The sequence below is a fragment of the Hypanus sabinus genome, chromosome 31 (assembly GCF_030144855.1).
Source record: "Hypanus sabinus isolate sHypSab1 chromosome 31, sHypSab1.hap1, whole genome shotgun sequence".
Lineage (NCBI taxonomy): Eukaryota > Metazoa > Chordata > Chondrichthyes > Myliobatiformes > Dasyatidae > Hypanus > Hypanus sabinus.
The window spans coordinates 16581915-16597052 of NC_082736.1; the positions used below are offsets into that span (position 1 = coordinate 16581915).

At 42.1% G+C, this 15138-nt stretch overlaps 2 non-coding genes across 2 annotated transcripts; one reads left to right on the forward strand and one right to left on the reverse strand.

The window, feature by feature from the left end:
* Nucleotides 1-8678: 8678 nt before the first annotated feature.
* trnag-ucc (transfer RNA glycine (anticodon UCC)) lies at nucleotides 8679-8750 on the forward strand. Its single transcript has one exon. It is a non-coding gene; the product is annotated as a tRNA-Gly (tRNA).
* A 2974-nt stretch (nucleotides 8751-11724) lies between these two features.
* trnan-guu (transfer RNA asparagine (anticodon GUU)) lies at nucleotides 11725-11798 on the reverse strand. Its single transcript has one exon. It is a non-coding gene; the product is annotated as a tRNA-Asn (tRNA).
* Between the last annotated feature and the right edge of the window lie 3340 nt (nucleotides 11799-15138).

Consider the following 15138-nt stretch of genomic DNA (forward strand, 5'->3'; position numbering starts at 1 on the left):
CACAGAAATGGGCGGATGACAATAATCTCACTGTCCTGCTGGGCGACACAGTCAGCATGTACATTTGGCCAAATGCCTTCTTTCCATATGAGTGCAAGACATAGGCACAAAATTAGGCCATTTGGTATATTGAGTCCGCTCCTCAATGACATCACGGCTGATTGATTATCCCTCTCAATCACATTATTCTACCTTCTCCCTGGAATTTTTGACACCCTTACAAATTGAGAAACTATTAATTGAGGAAGATGGTGCCAGTGAATATGACTACCAAAGGCAACGTCCTTCAGACAGTTCACAAAACTACTTTTTTTACTTCTTCTACATTCAAAAGTGATTTTGCTACCACTGCAACTGGTCATTTATGTTCAATGGTGTTTTCAGTCCAGTTGAGCAATCTGGCACTGTGGTGTCTCTGAGAGAGTCTAGGGCGGTTTTGATTCGAGTTTTTGGCAGACCAACAGATATCTGAAAGTGTCTGTGAAACTGTATAAATCGCATGGAATTCTGGCCTTCATTATTTGGACTATTCGTACCAGAGTCACACTATAGGTACATGAAGTTTGAAGCAGGCAACACTTGGAGTATCGAGTGCAGTTCCGGCCATGCTATGATAGCAAGGTTGGACACTTTGGAAAGGATGCAGGCGTTTCACCAGGATGTTCCCTGGATTCGAGTACAGGTGCTCGAAGGAAAGGTTGGACAAATTGTGATCTCATAAGGACCTCTGAGTCTGAGGGGTGATCTGACAGGTTTTGTGTTTTAATTTTGAGGGACGTTGGACAGGGTACAGAATAAGAATCTTATTCCAACGGTAGAAATGTCAACTACCAGAGGATTTGTGGATATAGATTTAAGGTTAAAGGGTGAATTTTAAAGGCCAAATGAATAGGAGTTACTTTTTTCTAAATCACAGGGAATGTTAAGTGTTCGGAATGGATTTCCGTAGTTAGTAATAGAGGCAGATATTCTGATGGGATTTAAGAGGTGTTTAGGTAGACATTCATATGAACAGAATTGAGGGGTATGGATGATAAACAGGAGGGCATTTAGAATAGATTGGAATCATAATTCTCACAATACCATGGGCCAAATGGCTTGTCCAGCGCTGTACTGTACTGTTCTATGTTGCTAGACAGGGAATTAAAACTACCAGAATGGAACATGAAATATCATGCCTAAGATTAAGAAAATTCAAAGGTATTTTAAAAAATACGCTTAAAAGGCGATGTTTGCTACAGAGAATGTAGGATCACTCAATGTAGAGGGGAAATTAGCCAGGACTGAAGTACAGTACTTTCTGCACAAACATATAATGGTTTATCTTGCTGAAAAAATACATGACAGGAAGAGAAAATGTTATCAGGGATGCTTCCGGCCGTTGTCATTGCTGTTGCAGATACACAGACCAGGTACCCTGAACGGAAATGACCTGTTGTTCAGCCCTCCGACAGATATTGTGAACCTTTGGGTCACTGGGTGCAGCTACGTCGCTTCACTTACTGGCATCTGATTGTCTCTGATACACTGCGAGAGTGTCCGGTTCATTGTGTACCTGTCGATTTCTGTACAGTGTGAGAGTGTGGGGTTCATTCTGTCCCTGTCAGTCTCTGCTACACTGTGAGAGTGTGGGGTTCACTCTGTATCTGTCAGTCTCTGGTACAGTGAGAATGTGGGGTTCTTTCTGCCCCCGTCAGTCTCTGGTACAGTGTAAGAGTGTGAAGTTCATTCTGTCCCTGTCAGTCTCTGGTACAGTGTGAGAGTGTGGGGTTCATTCTGTACCTCTCAGCCTCTGGTACATTGTGAGATTTGGGGTTCACATTGCATCCTCCAATCTCTCTTGCAGGGTAACAGTGCAAAATTTCGTTGAGATTCATTCTAGCAGATGAATTTTTTGATTAAATTTGTTCTTTATTTTAATCGATACCACAAAGAAAATGTCGCTGGTTACATTGAACTAATCATCAAGTACTTGGCAGCAGAGCAACCAGAGCAACAAGACTGGACCATTCAATCAAACACTATTCTGTGATAAATATGTAACTTTCCACGTGTCTCTGTGTGGGAGCGTTGCAGTGATATTAGGGCTGATGGAATTAAGAATGAGTTTGACTCTAGATATTTAACCAGTGCGTCCACAGTGATCAGTGATGGGGCCTCTGTCTGATCAGATTAAAATACACACGGGCTAATTAGATCGCTGATGACACAGTTGTGGGTATTGAGGAAGGTTTTCAGATGGACAGAACTGGACGTAGAACAGTTGGAAACATGGAAGAAGAAATGGGGGATGGATTTTAATCTAGAAAAGTATGAGGAGTTTTACGGGAAATTACACAATAAATAACAGTATCATTAGAAGCATTGATACATGAAGGGACTTTGACATGTTCATCAATAACATCCTGCAAGTGGCACTGAAAGGAAATATACTGTTGTAGATGTGTGGTACACTTGCCTTCATCATCAGGATATTGAATAAAAACAATGGGATGAGTTGTTATAGCTGTACAAACCCTGGGTTAGGCCACATTTTGAGTAATGTGCCCAGTTTTGTTTGCTTCATCACAAGAAGGGCGGGGGATGTGGAAATGGTGCAGAACAGATTTCCCAACATGTTGTTTGGATTAGTACAGAGAAAATTGGATTACATGGATTGTATTTTTTCAAAATTTTATTTAGAGATACAGAGCAAGATAGACCCTTTGAGCCTCACTGCCCGGCAAAGGCTGGCAACCCCAATTTAACCCTAACCTAACCACCGGGTAATTTATAATTATGAATTAACCATCCCGGTACATCTTTGGACTGTGGGAAGAAACAGGACGACCTGAAGAAAGCTGCCGCAATCGACAGGGAACATACTGAGACTCTTCAAAGAAGATGCAGGGACTGAATACTGAACTCGGATGACCCGCGCTGTAACAGCGTCGTGCAAATCACTACACGGTCTTGGCAGCCCACGGTGCAGTCTCAGCTGACATCAGTTTCAGCAGAGGTATCATGGGCAGAAGGAGCTGTGCCTAATCCTGTTTGCAGCCACAAGTAGAGAGAACGTGATAGCTTACTGATGGATTCTCTTGGCGGCACTAGATAGAGTAGGTCACATTTTGGCTCCGCTCCAGTGATTTTTCAATTTCCTTATTAGCCTTTTATTACATATATTTCGAAGTGTCGTTAACACGTTTATATGTTTGAATTTTGAATTTTAATCGACGGAAATGACTTCCAGAGCATTAGCCGAAGGCAAGGAAACCGGTAATGGAAACGGGAAGAAACAAGATCGGCCTGTACAGCCTCAGCTCATTTTGCAAGCTATATCGAATGTATTGGATGAAAAACACGACAAGTGATTCGCTGCATTGGAAGTAATGTTGAAAGAGAACAAAGGTAAACTGATAGCACTTGAAAAAGAGAACGATAAACAGCAACGGCAAATTTCGCAGCTTACTGAAGCAGGGAAACATAGGGATTCCAGAATTAATTCTTTGGAAAAGAAATTAGTTTGGCTACTTGTATATTGAAGCAATGCAAAGCCAAGATTATTGATTTTGGAGAATCGTAGTCGCAGACAGAATTTGCAATAATAGGACTCGGTGAAGACATTGTGAGTAGGGACCTTAGTAAATTGTCCGCTCAATTCTTAATGGAAGTCTTTGGCAAGGAGGTATTTACCTCTCCTCCGGTACTCGATCGTGTGCATCAGGCATTAAGATCAAAACCGTCGAAAGAGGTAAAGCCCTGTCCTGTGATTTTTCGATTTCACGAATTGCTCATCGGAAAGGACTTATTCTTAAGTTTCTTCTGGTTGAAGACTATTGTCCCGAGGTAATGCAAGAAAGATTGTGTTTTAAATTGGTGATGTCGGAATTATATCAAAGAAGCTTGTGACCGGCTCTGCTATACCCAGCTCGCTTAAGAGTTGTTTAAGCAATAAATCTTTTAAATGGTTTAAATCGGTGGACGACGCAAAACAATTTCTCAAAGAACGGTGGTTGAGCTCGGAAGTTTAATTAATTTACCGTTTCGTTATGTTTGTATACACCTGGTTTACTATCTAATAACCAGCTTATAGATTCGGACATTTTTAATTCGTAGAGCTTTGCCCTTGGGCTGATGCTTCTGGTAATTTGTTTTGGCTTATGTTTGTTCTATACTAAAGTTCCTTTCCCTGTCCTTTATTACTTTTCTGTTTTTCATTTTTAGTTGTTCGTATTAGAAAATTATTAAGACTCTGAATTGGTGATTATTATTTTTTCTTGAAATATTATTAAGATTGTAATTTGTTTCATTTTTAAGACTGTCTTTTAAATTGTTCTGCAAAAGGTTGTTTTTTTTCTCACTTAACTTGTGTTTGGCATTCCTTTCGCAATGTTTTGACTATGTGTGTTGTTTTTTTTAATTTTGAGACTTAACATCAGGAGAGTCAAGGGTGGTTCTTACATAGTTTTCTGTCTGCCTATTGACCATGTTTCGTGGCTTTAGGGGAGGGCGGGAGGTCTTTTTTTAGTTCAGTATTGTATTTTTAAATTGGGCTGATTGGAAAGTACAAAAATGTCTGTGTTGTCGTAATTCCTGGTTCGTCTTTAAACTTTTTTTCCCTCTTCTTGATTCATGAGTTTTCTATGCAATTTAGTTAACCTTTTACATATCATATGGTTTATTTAAGGGAAATGGATAATATTGTTAACTTTGTTTCATGGAACACGAATGGTTGAAATAATCTAATTAAACGGCAGAAGATTTTTGAAGATTCTCAGATTGAGTTCTCAGATTATTTTCTGCACACGAGGAAGGAGGATAAATAGCGTTTCTTTAGGTTTTGGGGAGGACAACTGTTTCACTCAAGCTCATCGACCAAAGTGAAAAGCGTTTCCAATTTTAGAGACACTTCGATCTCATTTGTTCAATATGATACAATCTCAGAACCATATGGCAGACTTCGATTAATTATTGGTTTACTTTATAACCAAAAAGTAGTTTTGGCTAATGTTTATGCACCAAATACTGACTATTCTGAATTCTTTAAGTATGTATTTGTATCTCTTCCCAATTTAAATGAATATATGTAAATAATGGGCGGAGATTTTAATTGTCGGTTGAATCCTATGATGGATAGATCTGCGCTCAATCAGGCACATCCAAAGAAATATGCTACTTTTATTAATTACTTTTTAGTTGACTCGGGAATTTTGGAAATTTGGAGGTTTTGACATCCTAATGATAAAGAGTTCTCTTTCTATTCTCATGTATATCACAATTACTCTAGAATCGATGGATTCTTTATTGATTCTTGATTAGTTTCGTCTGTCACTACCTGTGTGTATGGTGCAATTGCCATTTACTATCATGCGCCTTTGAAATTATCAATTAAATTTAGAGATGTAATTTTTAATACCAGACAACGGTGGTTCAATTCGATTTTGCTCAACGGATTGCATTTTTCTTTCATCTAACTCAACGAAAGAAATTTCCAGTGGGATATTATGGGATACTTTTAAAGTATATATCCGCGGTCAAATTATTTCATACTCTGCTGGATTGGAAAAAAAAGCGAATTAATAGTGAAATACGTACATTAATTGATAAGATTAAAACATTTGATAAAAAATATCCTATTGCTCCCAAATTGGAGCTTTATAAAGAGAGAGTTGATCTTCAGATGCAACATAGATTGTTACTAACATCCCCGATTGAAAATCAAATACCTAAAACTAACAGTCATTTTAACACATGGTGATAAATCGGATAAATTATTGGCCAACCAATAGAAAGCTGCTTTGCCGTAACGTCAGATTAATAATAAGATGGTATTTTTGACGGTTGACCATGATGAAGTTAACAAAATCTTTTCGAGAATTTTATACCAGTTTATATCAATCAGAATTTCCTGATCATCCTACCATAATGCATTAATTTTTAAGGAAACTATATATTCCGAAATTACCAGCTGATGAACTTTTAGCATTAGATGCACCCATTACTGAAGAGGAAATAAAGAGAGCAATTTTTGTAAATGAAATCTGCTAAAGCACCTGGCCCAAATGGGTATACAGCTGAATTGTTAAAATCATTTTTTTCAGATTTACTTTCTCCCTGGTTGCGTAGAATTTTTATAGATAATTCATTAGTAGATAAATTACCACAATTCTTTATGAAGCATCTATTTCGATAATTCCAAAAAAGATAAACATCCCACTGAATATGCATCATACAAACCCATATTTTTGTTGAATGTGGATTATGAAATATTTTCCAAAATATTAGCAATTAGATTAGATAAGATATTGCCTCATATTATCTCTGAGGATCAGATAGGATTTATTGAAAATCGTTGCTCACATTTTAATGATAAGAGATTAATGAACATTGCACTGTATACACTACTTCATCTAATACTCCAGAATACATTATTGCACTTGACGTCGAGAAGGCGTTTGACAGACTTGAATGGGTATAGTTATTTAATATATTTGAGATATTTAATTTAAATGTCTCAAAATTTATATCCTGTATTCACTTGATATATCATACATCTTTGGCCGCTGTATTTAATCGGAGATCCCCTCGTTGTAGACTTTTTCGAGGTACTAGACAGGGCTGTCCTTTAAGCCCTTTACTATCTGATATTACCCTGGAGCCATTATATTATAAAATATCTTTTTCATGGTTAGTTACTAAAAGATTGGGAGGCTAAACTCCATTTGTTTCATGGGATCTTTTTTTAGAATAATTTTAAAATAATTTTCCTGGAAAATTACCATAACCCTCTAGATTTTTAATCACCATGTACCTATCCTGGTGTTTCTTAAAAGACCCTATCGCTTCCGCCGCCAGCACCGTCACCGGCAGTCCATCCCACGCACTCATCACTCGATCCATAAAAAACTTACCCCTAATATCTCCTCTGCACCTACTTCCAACTTAAAACTATGCCCCCTCAGGTTAGCCATTTCAGCCCTGGGAAAAAGCCTCTGACTATCAACACCATCAATGTGTTTCATCATCTCATACACCGTATATAGAGCGGGGGAGCCCAATTATACAGACGTGGTTTCATTATTCAAGGAAAAATTTCAATGTAATGGAACCAGTTCAGAGAATTCTTGCTGGGCCAATAACGGCAGTGGGCTGGTTGGCTGATGGGGAGAGTCTGGGTTTGTGTTTTTTGTTTCAACTGGCTCCATGTACTCATAGGACGATAAGACCATCAGATATAGGAGCAGAAATAGGCCATTCAGCCCATCGAATCTGCTCTGCCATTTAATCATGGGCTGATCAAATTTTTCCAGTCATCCCCACTCAACTGCCTTCTCCCCATACCCTTGATGCCCTGGCTAATCCAGACCATATCTATCTGACCATATTCTGTCATACCGTCTGACAGAATAATGTAACGAATTCAGCCTAACTACACTCTTAACGGTAGCTATTAATCAGAAAAGAACAACAGAACAGGGAAACACTTCCCCTTCTCTCCAAGTCTATAATCTCTTAGCCAAAGCTACCTTTCCCCTTCTTAGGTTCCCCGACAGCATATGTAGCCTACACCCGAACATCGCTTAGACATATTGCTGACGTTACTAATATCCTCCTGAATACCCTTAGTTAGTCTACCGGGATAAAGATGTTTATCACAATAAGATATGAAAGTGTTCATTACCGTGAAATCCACAGCATCTTCTACCTCAGTCCTTCTGCCCTCACCGGAGGACCCTCCTCATCCAAACCCGTTCCTTTCGAAGCATTTTCCTTGCATTTCTTGACAAAATCCATTCCATACGATCACTGAACTCCCCATCTGAATTTCCCAGCATCGGCTCCGCACAGTCACATTACATGTGGTCAAAATGCCAGCACCCATCACTGTCACCCCAACACTCTCCAGTTGTCTCCACTCCCTCTGTGACCAGTCGCCTTCAAGAATCCAGTTCCGATTGCCGGGCCGAGTCGTCCCCTGGATCTGTCCGTTCCACCACCTCAATTTACCGCTTCAGGCCCGAGTATACCCCATTCCGGGCTGCTTTAAAGCCGTTGCTGCAGATGGGTGAGGGGTGAGACTGCACAGTGCGCACGTCTTCTGCTGTACACAGTCAATCAGGTATAAGACTATCACTGCGCATGCGTTATTAGTGGATATTAGTGGGCGGGGATATTAGCCACTGAAGTAACGAGGATAAACAAGGATATGGAACTGTCACATGGAATTCAGTGGACAGGAGGGCTCTCAGAGTCACCCATACATCTGTTTGTTGAGGGTGGATCTGGTACTTTTTATTCATCCCCTTCTCACTGTGTGACTGGAAGGGTCTCAAGATTATTTAGCAATTCAGTCACTTACTGTGTTCAACGACTGGGCAAAGAAGGGCTCTCATCACCGTGTGGTTTGAAAGTAAAACTATAATCAGTGTTTGTTTATCCATTTTGTGTTCCGCGAGGCATGATCCCATTAGTAATTCTTCGACTCGTTCAAGGGTTGGTTCTAATACAGTCTGACTCCTGGAGTATGCTCGCCGTGGGTTGTATAACTCCGGTCTGTTAAGGAAGGCGATGTTAATTTACCGGAATAAGACCTGCAGCAGAGTGAGGAATGATCCGATAGAAAGCAGCTTAGAGGCGGGTCGAGTCACATGGAAGTATGGGAGTCGCCTCACTACTCAGATCTTGCAGATCAATGAGCGATGGTGGTATAGTGGTGAGCATAGCTGCCTTCCAAGCAGTTGACCTGGGTTCTATTCCCGGCCATCGCAGTTTGTACAGTTTTAGAGTACATAACAAGTAAACCTCTTATAAAGACACGATGTACGCAGAACTCCAAGTGCAAAATAATCGACTCACGCTAATTCACGCTGTGAATATAAATTGATAATTAATATTCATTCACTGTGTCGGGGATCAGAGCTGGAATTAACAACGCTCAAAAGTTTCCCTTTAAATCCTTTTCTGACACTATTCCCGATTCAACAAAATGGACACATCACCGACAGGATCGACGGGATTTGCAAAGCGTTGCCTGGATTTTGCCTAATTAAAGTGTTTGAATTTGTTTGCCTCATAGGATTGTCAGCGCCTGAAAGGAAACTTGACGTAATTATGAGGTAGAAAATTATGAGAGATATAGATTGGGCAGAATAGTCTGAATTGGTTTCCTGGGGTAAGGATGTGAATTTCTAGAGGGAATTAATGTAAGGTCGGAGTGGGAGAGAGTTTTACGAAGATGTGCGGGTAATGTTTTTACCCAGAGTGGGGTGGGGGCTTGGGACGGGCTGCCAGGTTCAGAGACGGGTGTATGAAGTTTTTAGATAGATATAGGAATATGTGAGTGTGGAGCAACATGGATAGAGGCACAAAGAGAAAATCGCATATGATGGAAATCCAAGCAACACAGAACAATTTGGAGGAATTCAGCAGACCAGGCAGCATCTGTGGTAAAAAAAAATAAATAAATAAACCAGACAGTGGAGTTTCGGTCGAGTCCCTTCATCCGGACTGGAGAAAAAAAAAACGACGGCGAGGGGAGGAAGAAACCCGAGGTGACAGGTGAAACCTTCGTGGGGGGTAGGGTGGTTGATCAATTATAGACCTGAAACTTTGATTGGTGAAAGAGATACTGGGTTGGATAACAGGGAATCTAACAGCAGAGGACAGAAGGCCAAGGACGAAATAAAATGGGGAGGAACACCAGAGGAAGGTGATGGACGGGTAAAAGATAAGGTCAGAGAGGGAAAAGAGACTTGGGCTTGGTGAAGGAGGGATCATTATCGGAAATATGAGAAATCGATGTTCATGCTATCAGACTGGGGGCTACCCAGACGGAATATAATGTGTTGCTCTTCCACCCTGAGTGTGGTTTCATCGCGACAATAATGGAGGCCATGTGCTGTTAAGTCGGAATTAGAACGGGAAGAGGAATTAAAATGGGTGGCCACTGGGAGATCTCGCTTGTTCTGATGGACGGAGTGTAGGTGCTTAGAAACGTGGTCTCCCAATCTGTGTCACGTCTCATGAATGTACAGGAGGCCACACTGGACAAACTGGATACAATTGATGATCCTAAAAGACTCACAGCTGAGGTGTGCCCTTACTTGGAAGGATTTCTTGGGGCCCTGAATGGTAATGAGTGCGAATGTGTAGGGGCACTTGTTTCACTTGCAAAGATAAGTGCCAGGAGAGAGATCAGTGGGAGGGACGAACGCATATGGGATTCACATCGGATCCCTGCAGTAAGTAGAGGGGGGAGGGAAAATGTGTTTCGTGGTGGGATCCCGCCGGAGATGGCAGTAGTTACCGAGAATTGTGTTCTGGAGACGGAGGCGGGGGGGGGGGGGGGGGGCGGTGGGGGGGGGGTGCGAGGTAGTTGGTGACAAGACGAACCCTATCCTGGTGGAGGGCGCAAGAATGGGGTGAGGGCAGACGTGAGCAAAATGGGACAGATTCTGTTGAGGGCAGCTTTGATGGTGGAAGAAAGGAGGCTCCTTTGTTTGAAAAAAGAACACGATATCTCCTTTGCTCTTGAATGAACCTCCTGCGGACTCGGAGGAATTGAGAGAAGGGACTGGCATTGTTACAAGTAACGGGGTCGGAAGAAGTGTAGTCCAGGTTGCTGTGGGAGTCTGTGTGGTTATAATAGGCATCAGTAGACAAACTGTCTGCAGAGATAGAGACAGAGAGATAGAGAAAAGGAAGGGAGGTGTCGGATATGGACCAGGTAATCTTTTGGGCTGGGTGGAAGTTACAAGCCAAGCTGATGAAGTGGACGAGTTCCACGCGGGTGCAGAAAGAACCGGCAATGCTGCAGTTTATGTATGTAGTACAGGAAAAGTGAGGGAAAGATACCAGTGTTGGCTTGGAACATAGACTGTTCCACGGAGCCGACAAACAGGCAGGCACAGCTAGGACCCATGCCAGTGTCCATTGCAATGCCTTGTGTTTAAAGGAAGTGAGAGGACAAGTTCCGCCAGACGGAGATGAATTGTGGTAGAGGGGAGCTGGTTGGGTTTGGTATCCAACTGGAAGTGGGGAGCTTTGAGACCTTCCTGGTGCGGGGAGGGGGAAGCTGCTGAATAAGGATTGGTCATCCATGGTGAAACTAAAATGATCGGGGCCCCATGTGAGATGAAACCAATTAGACTCCAACTGAATAATCGAGGGCACAAAATTAAATCAAAACCACGACATTAGACCCGGCAAGTCCTTTAGTTCCGATGATATCGCTCGAGGAAACGAACTCTTATGGTCAATGAGAAGCGGATCTTACACACTTCTGACAGAAAGATATCATGCGTGTCTGGTATTCTCTCTTTTCCCTTCTTCTATCCGGGTCAAGGTACAAGACTGTACATATTACAGGTTCATGGATAGTGTCAACTCCGCTGTTATGTCTGTTGAATGGTGCCGGAGTACAATTAGATGGGCCCTTGACCTCACAATCTGCCCTTTACGATGCGGCATCTGATTATTTACCCACACTGTGCTTTCCCTGTTGCAGCTACATTTTATTTTGTATTCTGTTACTTGTAGTCTTAACATTGTTCTCTCTAAATACGCTGTGTAATGATTTGATCTCTATGAACACTGTGAAAGAGAAGCTTTTCATGTATCTCGGTACGTGACAAAAAAGATTAATTCCCAGTGAATTGGAATCGTGCAGTAACGCCGGTTTCGGACAGCAGAGCGTTTCCCAGCGGGTAATGCAACGCACCACAAAAGTTGTTAGATTACCAGCGTCCCTGGGTGGGCTCGAACTACCAACCTTCCGTTTAACAGCCGAAAGCGCTCACCGATTGCGCCACAGAGACAAGCTGGAAAAGGCTTCAATAATTGGTCAATTCCGGCGTTGGAAGATGGTGACTAACAATCTGTGCTGTAACCCGGCTTCTCACAATTGCATGGCTGGATTGCACCAGAGGGTGACGGACGATAATAAACTGAAAAAGTTGGAACCACATATCTGTCAGATTTAGAAGGTAAAAAAACAAAATAGGCTCCCAGTGCATCGCCAAAAACACCCGACCACGAATACACACTCCTCAAAGAAGGACATTTTACATGGGACTTAATCACTGCTCCGGCATGGATAAGGACAGCACCATGATTCCGGAGTCAGAGAAACAGGACTGTTCCTGAACTAAAAGCTGAAACTGCTGGAAATACTCCGTAGGTCAGGCAGCGTCTGTGGAGGGAGAAACAGAGTTCACATTTCAGGTCGATGACCTTTCACAGCTCCGTGCTCGCAGTTAGATGGAAGGAGTCTCACGGACTCTCTGCAGGATGGCCTGAGCTGGGTGAAGAGGCCGATTCCACTCGCCCTCTCCTTTCTGACTCTTTCAACTAGAAACCTTAAATCGAGCGCAACGATAATCTTTGTTTAACATTTAAAAGGTGTCAGAGGCCGATGAAGCAAATATTTCCGGAAAAATTGTTCTCTGTCACCGCGTGTTATGCCGAATGACTCTGAGATACAGAGTCGCTGAGGTGAGATTTTACGAAGCTGAACATAAAGTCCCTTCCTTTCGGGGATCTCTCCCTTCCCGGGTCACTGCAGATCGACTGTTCCACATCCCAAAAGAACCGATCTCTTCAACCCCAAACTCTGATCTAACCTCCCAAACCCTTTTCAATTTACTTTGAACATTCGAATTGCAATTACATTTAATATGGAAACAACAAAACCATTTCCCTGTCGGCGAAATTAACCTACGTCTTCACCGTGACAGACAGTGATAATAACCAGTAAACTAAGAAGAAATTAATGTTGAAGGGTGATCTGTCGCTAGGATATCCGAATATCAGATAGCTCAAAGCGTCATCCCGATGTTTGTTAGTTAACTGTGGTATCGGCGCTTTTACACACATCTTCCTGACCGACCGGAGAGGTTTCGGAATCGTTTCCGTTTCAGTTGTTCTTTGTGTAAACCACTGTCCAGAGGTGACGCTCCCATTCCGGTCTGATTGTGTGTTGGGGTGAGGAACAATCATCAACAGGATTTATTGTCTGATTAACTGATGCAGGAAAATATTTTCCAAATATTCCACTTTGCCCACACTGGAAAGTCTGATCATCTGTCTCTAATTCTACTCCCTAAATTTAGGCAGTCACTGAATTCCGCTGCATCAGTTGTGAAAATCGAAAAGGGTATGGACAAGGGAGGTGCAGGGGCGCTTGCAGGACTGATTTGAATCTGTGGACAGAACTGAATTCAGGGATTCATCTGGGAGTCTCAATGGTCACGCCACAATTGTCACTGACTTCATTAAAATCCATATGGGTGAGTGCGTGCCTACGAAATTATATTGTACATACAGGAACCGAAAGCCGATGAACCAGAAATGTACACCTTCGACCATTGCACACATGTAACTTAAACTGTTTTGTCGTTTCTCTTTCCATGATTCAACTGAAAGTCGGTGGATTCCCTTGTATCTCCGGTTTTAAAACGCACTGATAACTGATGAATAGCAGAATATGTTTTCGATCCATCGTCCTCGGGGTTATCAGCCCATCATAGTTCTGTTGCACCACTCTGCTACACAGATCATTGGAATTGTTGTGCAACGAACGTTGTGCAGTCTTTTCGATTTTCCCTACTAATACAGCGAGGGCCTCTCCCGCATGTTACAGGCTTATCCGCGCTTCAACGACGTAAATGAAGGCCGAACGTAGAGCAATTTCATCATCTGGGAATGAACCCGTGACTTCGTACAGAGAAAGCATGTGCTCAGCCACTGAGCTATATTACCAATGTCAAATTTATGATGGAATCTGTCATCTGATCGCATAAGACCCTAACAGATAGGAACGTAAGTGGGCCGTTTCATTCATCGAATCTAATCCGCCATTCAAACATGGCTGAGCCTTTACCCCCTCATCTGCCAAGTTCTCTTAAATGCCCCCAACGAACTGGCCTGAACAGCTGCCTCTGGTAATAAATTCCACAAAATTGGATGAGGACAACATTACTGTTTACAATACTCAGGGTGAACCTCACCAGCGCCTTACAAAGCGTCAGCATCGCGTCCCTGTTCTAGTATTCTAGATCTCTTGAAACGAATGCTGACATTGCATTTGCTTTCCTCACCACCAACTCTACCTGCAAGTTAACTTTACGGTGTTCTGCACAAGGACTGCCAAATCTCTTAGCATCTCCAATTTCTGATATTCTCCTCGTTTAGAAAATATTCATCGTTTATTTCTACTACTAAACTGCATGATCTTGCATTTTCCATCATTCTGTTTAATTTGCCACTCACTTGTCCATACTCCTCATCTGTCCAATTCCTTCTGCAGCCTACCTGTTTCATCAACGCTACCTACCTCTCCACCAATCCTCATAGTATCCGAGAAAAATGGGAACGAAGCAATTTATTCCATTATCTAAATCATTGATATGCAGCATAAAAAGAAATGGTCACAACACTGACTACTACGGAACACAAGTCAGTGGCAGCCAACCAGAAAAGAATAATTATATTTCCACTTGCTGTCTTCTACCAATCAGCCAATGCTCTAACTATGTCTGTAAATATAATTTAATACCATGGGTTCTTAACTTGGTAAGCAGCCTCATGTGTTGCATTTTCTCAAAGGGTTTCTGAAAATACAAATAAATTACATCCAGTGCATCCCCTTTATCTATCCTACGTGCAGTCTCCTCAGATAATTCCATCAGGTTCGTCAATCAAGCTTTCCCCTTAAGGAAACCATGCTGAATTTTCCTATCTTGTCCTGTGTTGTTCCATAACCAAATCCTTAGTAGAAAATGTGCAGCAATTCACAAAGTCTGGACGTTGAACAATAGGAAATAGAAGTGGGAGTGGGCGATTCGGCCTTTCCAGTCCGCTCCACTGTTCATTGCATTGGATCAGGATTCGAACATGCGTGTAGACAACCCAATGGATTTCCATCCCTCACCATAACCACTTTCTCCACATGTGGCAGGTGTAGCAGAGATCCGGAGTCAGAGAAACAGTTGATCCTGAACTAAAAGCAGAATCTGCTGGATATACTCAGCAGATATGACAGCATCAGTGAAGGGAGAAATAGTGTTCATTGGGACTTGTATCACTCTTCACTCTCCTCCTCCTTCCGGAGACACCCAACAAGTTGACTGGGCCGCTTCAGAGTGCGGTCACCAGGTA